Here is a 12,939-nt window from a genome sequence, read left to right on the forward strand (position 1 = left end):
CGACCCCATGGACTGTAGCCCACCAAGTTCTTCTGTCCATGGGATTCTCCAGGCAAGAATACTGGAGTGGGTTGCCATTCTCTTCTCCAGGGGTTCTTCCTGACCCAGGGATCGAACCCAGATCTTCCCTGGTGGCTCAGAAGTAAATAAGGTTGCATTTAAAGAACAATACTCAAAATAGACTGAAAAGGAGAAACATCATAGGTAGTAAAACTCGTTAAGGGGTACTTGGAGTAGTAAGTGATAGAGAATAAATAGAAGAGATAGATATGACATATTTTCTCAAAAAAGAATCACTACTTCATAATGACTATATATGAGTAAGGAAAAGCAAAAAGCAAAATAATTGACTCCATGACTACTGAAACACAGTGGCAGACAATAACAAACATGGAGCTAATTTGTGGAGCAGAAAGGGAATAACAGATATATTGAGTTTAAGGGGACAAACAATAACACTTGTCACTTGAGGGGTCTGCAGCCAGTCCAATAGAGGTCACAGTTGAAGCCTTAAGAGTAAATGACCTCCCCAAAGGAGAAAGTACAGAGCTAGCAAAAGCACAGGTCTAAGAACTAACCCTGTTACTTGTACTATGTTGAAGAAGAAAATTAAGGTATGGGAAGACGGAGGATCTATATAATGAACGTTATGATAATTAAGGAAGATGAGAATTTCAAAGAGAAAGTATAATTAAAGGATAGCTGAGACTCCAAGGAGAATAAGAACAGAAAGAGGTCACTGCAGTTGCTGTTTTGAAGATGACTGATAAACTTGTAAAAAGTACTTTACAAAATGAGGTAGCCAGGAGAAGGAATGTATAGGCAGAATATAGAGACAAATTAAGTATCTACAGGATATACCTTACAATAAAGTCAGTTTTAGTTTGATTAAAAGTATAGATTTTAGGAACTTTATTTTCATGCTACTATTATTCTGTGCTAGTTAACCCATACTCTGAATATTACATTCAGTTCTGTCATAGGGTGTGGATCAAGTAGAGTGCTTTCAAAAGAGAAAGACTATGATGGTGTGTGTGCATGCTAAGTCGCTTCAGTCATGTCCAACTCTGTGTGACCCTATGGACTAAAGCACCCCAGATTCCTCTGTCCATGGGATTCTCCAGACAAGAATTCTGGAGTGGGTTGCCATGTCCTCCTCCAGGGGATCTTCCTGACCCATGGATCGAACCTGCATCTCTTTATATCTCCTTCATTGGCAGGCAGGTTCTTTACCACTAGTGTCACCTGGGAAGCCCATGATGATAAGAGAATTCAAATAATTTCAAGTAAGCAGAAAGTTCTACAGTCTCACCTGGGGTGGTAGGAGAGGGACACACAGGGAGAAAATGGGAATTATTTTCAAATATATGAAGGTTCATCATGGATTAGAATATTTTGTATAACCCCAAGGAAATAAGACCAATGAATGGAAGATTCAAAGTAATGGATTTTTATGTCAGCAATAAGGAAAATCAGGATACCTAAAAGAGTCTGAGCAAGAGTTTAATGTATACTTATGGTTGATTCACATTGTCGTATGGAAGAAGCCAACACAATATTGTAAAACAATTATCCTCCAATTAAAAATAAGTTTTTTTTAAAAAAAGAAAAGAGTGCATGATTAATCAGTGGGAATGCTGCAGAGGAGATTCTAAGGAATCAGCTAAGTGGTTGGACCAGATTATCTTTATGGTTTCCTCCAAATATGAGTTTATATTTCAAAGTACATAATTCTTTTGGACTAACTGGATGTCTTCCAAGGAAGTTTTTCAAACTAATCTAATATGCTAGGATTCTTTAAAGAGGTTTGACCAAAAACAGAGAGAAATAAACCATACTTTAGTACCTGCCCAAAGTATAAAACATTACATAAATAGCTCATGCTATTTAACCACAAGCTGACAGGAGAAGCTCCACAAGTCAGACCACTGTGTGGACCCCTCCCGTGAGCTCAGAGCCCCGCACCTAGTGTAGAATCCTAAGTTAATTTCAGAAGTCTCAAAACTCCTTGACACCTTTGATAAAACACATGGATTTATTAGCACGACTGCATTGGGGGGAAAAATGGAGCACAGGAGGAGAATAAATATTGAACATGAAATTTTTATAATGTAACAGCACACACAAAAATATGTCTCTGGAATATACACATTTAAAGATTTTTATGAATCTTGGTTGATATCTCTTGCATATATTATGCTAATCAGGAAAAAATGTAACCAGAAGGCTTTTAATATAGTTTAAAATATTTAGGTTTTCATGATCCTTATGTTATTTTTCTATAGCTCTCTGGGTTCAACTGGTAGTTTTGTTGTTCAGTTGCTCAGTCATGTCCAACTCTTCTGCAACTGCACCGACTGCAGCATGCCAGGCTTCACCATCTCCCAGAGCTTGCTCAAACTCATGTCCATTATTCTGGTGATGCCATCCAATCATCTCATCCTCAGTCAACCCCTTCTCCTCCTGCCTTCAATCTTTCCCAGCATCAGGGTCTTTTCAAATGAGTCAGCTCTTCGCATCAGGTGGCCAAAATACTGGAGTTTCAGCTTCAGCATCAGTTCTTCCAATGAATACTCAGGGTTGATTTTCTTGAGGATTGACAGGTTTGCTCTCCCTGCAGTCCAACAGACTCTCAAGAGTCTTCCCCAACATCACAGTTCAAAAGCTTCAATTTTCCAATGCTCAGCTCTCTTTATAGTCCAACCCTCACATCCATACATGACTACTGGAAAAATCATAGCCTTGACTATACAGACCTTTGTTGGTAGTTAGCTAGAGGATTTAGAAGGCTCTGACAAATGCAGTTTCTCTAGGATTTCTGCTAAGAAGCAGAAACCCTGACAAGGCAACTACTTAAAAAAAAAACAAAAACAAACAGCAGACTTTAGCAATCAGCTCAGCTGACTCCATACTGAAGAATATATCCCTCTGAACCAAGGATTCAGAAGAGATGAATTCATTGAAACCTCCCTGTATCTTCTCCAAAATTTCTAGCTTGCAGTCAAAACATTTTTATCCCCACTAGAGGTTTCTTTGAAAGAAAGTCATACAATAGGAAACTCCAACTATGAAAATGGAACATTCTCTAAAGACCATCAAAAGACAGACTACCTAAAAACAATTGTTAATCCTCCCTTTAAGATACAGATATGAAAATCTTCCCTGGTGGCTCAGATGGTAACGAGTCTGCCTCCAATGTGGGAGACCCAGGTTCAATTCCTGGGTTGGGAAGATCCTCTGGAGAAGGAAATGGCAACCTATTCCAGTATTGTTGCCTGGAAAATCCCATGGACAGAGGAGCTTGGCAGGCTACAGTCCATGGGGTCGCAAAGAGTAGGACACAACTGAGCGACTAACACACATGAAAATCTTAAAGGACTCCCAAAAAAGGAAGGGGGAAAGTGTGAGCAAAATGTTTAGCAAAATGATGCAAATATTAGTAAAATGAATATATGTACTTTCAAGATAGTTTAGATAAAAGGTAGGAATATAGGACTTAACAGAAAATCAATGGTGGTAAATTTTAGCTTACAAGTAAGCTAACAAACGTCAAGTGCCTGGTTCACAAGATGAAGCAGGAACATACACCAAAACTTCAAGTTCGTTGCTAAGAGAGTAGATTTTTAAAGTTCTCACCACAGGGAAAAAAGAAAATTTGTAATTGTGTGAGGTGATGGATGTTAACTAAACTTATTATAGAAACCTATAATATATACATATATATCATATGTTGTACAAGTGTTATATGTCAATTATATCTCAATAAAACTAAGGATGAAATAAAGTATTACACTTTAAGTATATACAATTTTTATTTGTCAGTTATACCTTAGTAAAGATGAAAAGAAAAAAATAAGTGGAAGCCTTACCATTAGTCATTTTACATTTGGAAGACAAACATAAGGAAAGGAAAAAAGGAAAGTGATTTTAGAAACAACAAAATTAAATAAGAAATGCAAAGATATTGGGAAATAAATGATTCATGTAAAATTACTGCGACTCCTATCCCAAACAATATTTCCTGGATTAGAATTGCATGAAAAATACAGTTTCCCATTGTTCCAAAATACCTCTCACCAGGTAATAACTGGAATATCTAGGAAGTAAATACAGGGAGCTATTGAAAGGGGAAAAGTATAGAGTTTTAAAACAAGATCCAAAGGAATAAAAGAATAAACTGAAAAACTGATTAGAATATTGTTTTATATTTTATTAAATTCCATTACTCTCCTGTTTTCAAGTAGTTAAGAGTAGAAAAAACAACCACTGTCCTTACTACTTGGAAGGGTCCAATTAGGTTTTGAAAAATAAAAACCTATTTCTCTAATGTTTAAGGAATATTCCTATCTATCATCATCCAGAATCCTGAGCATCTGCCAAGACTGAGAAGTCAAATTACACTACAGTTTACACACACTGTAACCCAGGTCTCAAAAATATTTAAATATTTATTAAACTTCTCTCCAAAAATTAAAAACTCAAAATGTTAATGTAACTTCCTATGAATCTCTCCATATCTTAATCCATGATCATATAAACATATGTGCAAAAGAAATTAAACATATGCCTTCTGCAACTTGATTTCTTCACCTAATAATGTCACATATATCAGGTAAACAGATATCATTCACAGAAATTTTTTATTTTAATGAAGTCCAGCTTATAAATTATTTTTTTCACGAATTGTGCCTTTGGCATGTTGAACCAAAAAGTCATCACCAAGTCCAAGCTAAATTCAAATATCTTTGTTAGCTTGATCGGAGTCCTTTAATTTTTTTTCTTACTGTTCTTACCTGAGATTTTTATTTTCTCTACTTCACAAGATGACATGTTTTAGATATTCAGTTTGGTTTTCCTCCCTCTGGCTTTTGAGTGAATATCCTTCTTTGATTGTTCAGGCTAATCTCCCCTAAACCATCAGATTAACTATCAAACTTTTAAGATTTCTATTGACAATCACTATGCTATTAAAGTCATGGCAGGGCCTGTTCACCCGTCTGTATACAAAGTGGAAAATTCTTCCTTACTGTGACACAGGAAGGAAGGATCCTTGCATTCATGTTTATCCCTAACCAGATCTTTCCTAACTACAAGAGCTGGGAGCAATCTGGCCCAGCAAGACAGTCAGGGTCAACAGATACTCTCCTAAGAAAACAAATGAGCATAAAGGAACAGCCTTTCCCAATGGGCTTCACAGTTTTCACATGCTGCTGCTACTGCTGCTGCTGCTAAGTCACTTCTGTCGTGTCCGACTCTGTGCGACCCCATAGTCGGAAGCCCACCAGGCTCCCCCTTCCCTGGGATTCTCCAGGCAAGAAGACTGGAGTGGGTTGCCATTTCCTTCTCCAATGTGTGAAAGTGAAAAGTGAAAGTGAAGTCGCTCAGTCATGTCCGACCCTTAGCGACCCCACGGACTGCAGCCTACCAGGCTCCTCCATCCATGGGATTTTCTAGGCAAGAGTACTGGAGTGGCTTGCCATTGCCTTCTCCGTTTCACATGCTAAGCACCCTCAAAGAACCAGTAAATCTTAACATTTTCCCCAGACCTCAAGGACAGAAAAGTCCTCACCACTAGTACTAATACCTCAGCTCTATCATAGGAAGGTGGTGTTCCTACTCTTTCTCCCTGAAGATCACCATAGAAGCAGCAGACTCAAAGGTAAGGACAGGGAATCACAATGTACTCACATCACCAAATATCAATACCCTTTATTCTCAAATACAGTAAATATTTGCTAAACATTTTTGAAGAGCAATAGAAAAAAGCCCACTGGAGCTCTTAGCATATGGAGTCCCTTAGCACTAAGAGTCCCTTTAGCACTAAGCAAGTATCATGCCTAAGGAGCAATGACCATATTAAAACTCTCTCTCAGGATTACTTATCCTGCCTTTTCAACAACAAATATTCAGTCTGGGTAGGAAGGTGGTGGTGTGAGTAGGCAGGCATGAGAAGCAAAATTAGAACAGAGAGAAGAAAACAGAAGTGGAAATACAACATAGTGCAGCGTTTAAACATCTCAGAGGCTGAATTCAAATTCCAGTTCACTCTTAAAGAGAATTCTGAATTTGAAAAAAAACAAAGGCAAGAAAAAAAGAAACATAACTTCTTACTCAAGACAAACCACATTCATTTATTTATTTTGGTAGGCATTTTAGACAGATGGGAAAAACATGCAAAAACTATTAGCAATTCTTTATTTAACATCTCCAGTTTTTTTTTTAATCCATGGTTGACAGGGACAGAAGATAATATTAATAACTATGGATATTACCAAAATCTTGATGTTTCTATATCTCATTCCCTCTTTCCCTTGCCCTAGTAAGTCAGCTTTCCCTAGTATATCACCTTGCCACTAGCTTACTAACAGTGGCAAAAATCATTTAAGTAGAGTAGTTAACAAAATCTATTTTCCTAACATCTGTATGTGGTTGAGCTGTTCTGATGTAGGCTGCCTAACAAACAGGAGAAAAGTAAGAATAATGATGTAAATGTGGACACAATAGGATTTGCATGTTCTAATGCTTTTACCTAAAATGAAAAGTTTCAGTCAAAGATATATAAAAATATTTATGGATGTTATTGGCTTCAATCTAAAAAACTCAAGAAATCTTAAAAACAACAGATTACTCTGTTCTTAAATCACATCAGGGGATGCTCAAACTGATTAATTCTACTGAAGCTAACTTTTGTGATGCAAAAATATAGATTCATTTTTCTGATGTTCCTCACTAAAAATGTAAATAGAAGCTTTGTTCTTAATTAAAAACATAAATTAAAAAGCTTTGATACCTCTGTGACAAAACTATCTGATCAAAAATAGAAGTTACTTTATTTCTCAGCAAATTTACAGAAATCTCAATAGTCCCTGAGGTGAAAAGAGATGAAACGGAAAACAGAATGGTTGCACAGATTTCCAAAACCTATGACATTTCCACCATAGAGACCAGGAACAACAGATAGAGATGACTTAGAGTCCCAAAATAGTCTAACTTTAAAATGAATTCACCCAAAAGACTACTAGAGGAAAACATGACATTGAGCTCTTCTATGAAGGAAACAAGTCGTATATTTGTTTCTATTCTATGAAAAATTCAGAATCTTCAGCAAGTTCCTCTATTGTTCCTTAATTCTGATGAACTTCAGTTTATTAATTATTTAAAAGTTTTTGATCTAATTACTAATATTTTTAGTCCTACATGCTGCTGATGCTAAGTCACATCAGTCGTGTCCGACTCTGTGTGACCCCATAGACGGCAGCCCACCAGGCTCTCCGGTCCCTAAGATTCTCCAGGCAAGAACACTGGAGTGGGTTGCCATTTCCTTCTCCAATGCATGAAAGTGAAGAGTGAAGTTGCTCAGTCATGTCCGACTCTTAGCAATCCCATGGACTGCAGCCCACCAGGCTCCTCCATCCATGGGAGTTTCGAGGCAAGAGTACTGGAGTGGGTCGCCAGTGCCTTCTCCGTTAGTCCGACATACCTCACAACATAATAATACTAAAGACAACTAGAATCTCCTTCCCTTAAGCAAATGATATTTATATGTTTATTTGTGTTTATATTTCAGAAGAGAAATCAGAACCCAGAAGTAAGTTTCTTTCTCGTTTGTTTCTTATTTGTAACTGACTTCGTGTGAATGGTGTGTGGAAGAATTTTCACCCCTGTGGCTATTACTAGTTCCATGTCCATTATGTTTAAATATGAACCTCCAAATGAGTTCAGAGTGGGCAGGGAGGGTGAGTTCTATTTTACAAGGCATTTATCTAAACTCCCAGCTAAAATCTCATTGGAGTGAAAATAAAGAAATGGAAAAAGCATACACACAAAATACAAAGAAAAGGACAAAAGGAAATGAGAACTATTTTTAAGTGTTGAGAAGCTTTTCAAAAGCAGATCTAACTTAACAGACAGAAGAAGCCTGCACCTAAACAATGGAGAAAGACAAGAAAAATATCAATTCAAATGGAGAACTCCAGAGAGGCTCAAGAACTGATGGCAGATGTGAAGGGTGAGACCAAAACAAGACGACTAATTAGAAGTCTTTATCATAACCTTGAATACCCTCTTCACTCCTCACAGCCAGGCAAACACCACATTTTAGAAGTCAATGACTAGAGAGGTTGAAAGAGAAGGTTGAAACTTCCGAACACAATACACAACTGAGATCAGAAGTAGTACTGCTATCAGGCAATTAAATAAGAGACTACACAATAAACACAAAGATTTCCAAATAATAAACATAACACATCATTCTACATAGTTCTTAGTGCAGCAGCAACCAGGTATATACTTGTTTACCAGGTAGAACCTTAGAGAAAATTTTGTGGGAAAAACACAGACTACTCAAAGAAAATGCCTATATATACCTTCAGCTCAGTTCAGTCGCTCAGTCGTGTCTGATTCTTTGCAACCCCAAGGACTGCACACCCGGCTTCCCTGACCATCACCAACTCCCAAAGCTTGCTCAAACTCATGTCCATCGAGTTAGTGTTGCCATCCAACTATCTCATCCTCTGTCGTCCCCTTCTTCCACCTTCAATCTTTCCCAGCATCAGGGTCTTTTCCAATGAGTCAGTTCTTTGCATCATGTGGCCAAAGTATTGGAGTTCCAGCTTCAACATCAGCTCTTCCAATGAATATTCAGGACTGATTTCCTTTAGGATGGATTGATCGGATCTCCTTGAAGTCCAAGGGACTCTCAAGAGTCTTCTCCAACACCACAGTTCAAAAGCACCAATTCTTCGGTGCTCAGCTTTCTTTTCTCACATCCATACATGACTACTGGAAAAACCAGAGCTTTGACTAGATGGACCTTTGTTGGCAAAGTAATGTTTCTGCTTTTTAATATGCTGTATAGGTTGGTCATACCTTTCTTCTAAGGAGCAAGCAGCTTTTAATTTCAAGGCTGCAGTCACCATCTGCAATGATTTGGGGGCCCAAGAAAATAAAATCCGTCACTGTTTCGTTTCCCAATCTATTTGCCATGAAGTGATGGGACCAGATGCCATTATCTTAGCTTTTTGAATGTTGAGCTTTAAGCCAACTTTTTTACTCTCCTCTTTCACTTTCATCAAGAGGCTTTTTAGCTCCTCTTCACTTTCTGCCATAAGGGTGGTGTCATCTGTGTATCTGAGGTTACTGATATTTCACCCAGCAATCTTGATTCCAGCTTGTGCTTCATCCAGCCTGGCATTTCACATGATGTACTGTGCATATAAGTTAAATAACCAGGGTGACAATATACAGCCTTGACATACTCCTTTTCCTATTTGGAACCAGTCTGCTGTTCCATGTCCAGTTCTGACTGTTGCTTCTTGACCTACATACAGATTTCTCAAGAGACAGGTCCGGTGGTCTGGTATTCCCATCTCTTGAAGAATTTTGTGATCCACACAGTCAAAGGCTTTGGCATAGTCAATAAAGCAGAAATAGATGTTTTCCTGGAACTCTCTTGCTTTTTCGATGATCCAGCGGATGTTGGCAATTTGATCTCTGGTTCCTCTGCCTTTTCTAAATCCAGCTTGAACATCTGGAAGTTCACAGTTCACGTACTGTTGAAGCCTATCTTGGAGAATTTTGAGCATTACTTTGCTAGCGTGTGAGATGAATACAATTGTGTGGTAGTTTGAACATTCTTTGGCATTGCTTTCTTTGAGATTGGAATGAAATCTGACCTTTTCCAGTCCTGTGGTCACTGCTGTTTTCCAAATTTGCTGGCATATTGAGTGCAGCACATTAGCAGTAGCATCTTTTAGGATTTGAAATAGCTCAGCTGGAATGCCATCAACTCCATTAGCTTTGTTGGTAGTGATGCTTCCTAAGGCCCACTTGGCTTCGCACTCCATATACACTTTAAATATATACAATTTTAATTTACTGATCATACTTCAATAAAGTTGGAATAAAAGAAAAATAAATAAAGTCTTGCTTCAGTTCCACCCCACAAAGGCCAGCATAACTGAGTCACACAGAGACAACTGGAACAAGAAAGAAAGATAAGGGTTCCCAAGAGCAGCCACAAATCAGGAGCAACCACGGTTCATAGTATCCTGCTCTATAGACAAACCCAGAGCTATTGCCACTAAAGAAATCATCAGTCAGCACAACCACCACAGAACCTCGCAGTTTCATGAGGTTTTGCCCCACAGATATTCACCTTCCCTGATGCCACCCAACTGAGTCCCTCCCCATTCGCCAACCCCCAGCCCTGACCATTCAGCGTCTGGGAACCATAATAGCATCTAGCCCAGTACTCTGTGGCTTTGCAAGTGCAAGATACCAGCCTAGAACACTGCAGCAGACCCCACCACCATGCATCCACTCAGGGATAATATCTCTAGCTATGCAAGTACATAGTGTCAACCAAACACAAGTCTCTGGCCTCCACCACATGCACACACCCAGGAGGACACTAAGTAGCCATGGGAGAGCACATTGACACCCAGGGCCCCCACAGCTGCTCTTGTGCCCACAACTGTTCCCAGTCCTTGCTGACTGCCCTGGCCTCCATTACCACTTGTACGTCTGCAACCAGTGTATAGCACAACACAGGCACCTGCAGGTGGTCTCTACAGCCAAATGGTGTCAGGATGTGCACACCACTGGTTCCTGCCACCACCACTACCAGTTCTGGTCCCTCACTGTTAGATATGGAGGTGCCACTAAGGACAACAATAACCCATGTACCCACTGCAAACACCCCACCACCACGCAACCAGTTGTTGATGCCATGGACACTGGTGGCCTAAGTCAAAGAAATATTATACCCTCCCTGACCCAGGATCACCATGTGCCTCTACACATGGTGCCTAGCACCACTAGACCTAAAGTGCTAGACCACTAGACCAAGCTCCAGCATAATCCTACCTATAGGTGAAAGTCTTCTGTTACCAAAGTAGGTCCACAAAGTCTGGAAGAGATAACTTCTCTAAATATTCAGACACCTACACAAAGGATCATGAAGAACTAAGGAAACATGACTCCATCAAATGGAATACAGTAAACTTCCAGTTACTGTCCCAAAGAAATGGAGATCCAGGAATCATCTGACAACTTAAAACTAATTGTTCTAACAGCACTCCAAAAGCAGCAAAAGCAGTTCTAAGAGGGAAGTTTATAACATTACAGTACTTCCTTGAGAAATAAAAGTCTCAAATAAACAACCTACACTACCACCTCAAGGAATTTAAGAAAGAGCAAACAAAACCCAAAGTCAGCAGAAGGAAGGATATAATAAAGATCAGAAAGGACATAAATAAAATGGAGATTTAAAAAAAACAATTGAAAAGATCCATTGAACAAAGAACTGCTTTTTTAAGATACACAAAATTGATAGCCTTTACCTAGGCTCAACAAGAGAGGGCCCAAATAAAATAAAGAATGAAAGAGAAGAAATAATAACCAATAAAATAGAGATACCAAAAAATCACGAAAGTATGTTATAAATGTTTATAGCCAGCAGATTGGACAACCTAGAGAAAAATGGACAAATTTCTAGAAACACACAGCCTGCCAAGACCAAGTCAAGAAAAACAAAGTTTGAACAGGCCAATTGTTAGAAGTGAAATAGAATCTATTATTTTTTATACTCCCTGCAAACAGAAGTCTAGGACCAGATAGCTTCACTGGAGAATTCTTTTAAACATATAAAGAAGATCTTATACCTATCCTTCCCAAACTATTCCAAATAATTGAAGAGGAGGGGACACGTCCAATGTCACTCTTTTATGAGGCCACCATTAACCTGATACCAAAATCAAAGACACTACATAAAAAGAAAATTACAGGTCAAAATCTTTGATGAATATAGAACAAAAAAATCCTCAATAAAATACTAGCAAATGAAATTCAACAAAATATAAAAAGGGTAAATAACCATGATCAACCTGGATTTATTCCAAGGTCACAAGGATGGTTCAACATTCACAAATCAATGTGATGCATATTAACAAAAGGAAAGACAAAAACTATAAATCATCTTAATAGACATAGAAAAAAACACTTGACAAAATTCAACATTCATTCATAATTTTAAAAACCTCTCATCAAAGTTGTTATAGGGGGAACATATCTAAGCATGATAAAGGCCATTTATGAGAAACACAGCAAATATCATACTCAATGGAGAAAAGTTGAAAGTTTTCCCATTAAATTCAAAGACAAGATAAGGATGCCAACTCTAACCACTTCTATTTAACACAGCACTGGAAGTCTTAGCTTCAGCAATCAGACAAGAAAAAATTAAAAGTATCAAAACTGGAAAGGAAGATGGTAAAACTGTCACTATGCAGCTGACATGATAATCTACATAGAGAACCCTAGAGTCTCCACCCAAAAACTACTAGAACTAATAAATGAATCTAGTGAAGTTGAAGAATACAAGTTTAATATACAGAAAACTCTTGTGTTGCTAAAACTAATAATTAAATATCAGAAAGAGAAAGTTAAAAAAAAAAACCTTTAAAAAAAAAAAGAGATAAAGCCCTCTGCATAATAGAAAACCAATCTACATTTTCCAAATTTGAAAAACCATGAAATATTATTTAGGAATTCTATGACCAAATATAGCTATCCCCCCAAAAGAGTAAAAGAAAAACTGGAGATGAAAAGGAATGAGTAAGAGAACTGGTATTTTTACCTATGTAAAACAATTTTATTTTTAAAATAAAGATGTACTTTGATATAAGAAAAATTAGTCACGCAAACTTTGCACTCTATAGATTGATTTTAGAAAGCTGTTTTTTAAAAGTAATCTCCTTCAAATGGCAATCAAACCCTACAATTTTCTTCCTATTACAATTGTGACTTCAAAACATGTTTCTCTTTTGAAGCTCAAACCTTATGTGTTTTCATAACCATTTATATGACTTTTGCATTCTCTGGTCATCATTATTCCTAGATTTATTAATTTATCTTTTGTAGAATTAGAGAAAATAGTCA

The sequence above is a fragment of the Moschus berezovskii genome, chromosome 23, assembly GCF_049115385.1.
Source record: "Moschus berezovskii isolate FMDL1 chromosome 23, NW_MosBer_1.0, whole genome shotgun sequence".
NCBI classification, from domain to species: Eukaryota; Metazoa; Chordata; class Mammalia; order Artiodactyla; family Moschidae; genus Moschus; species Moschus berezovskii.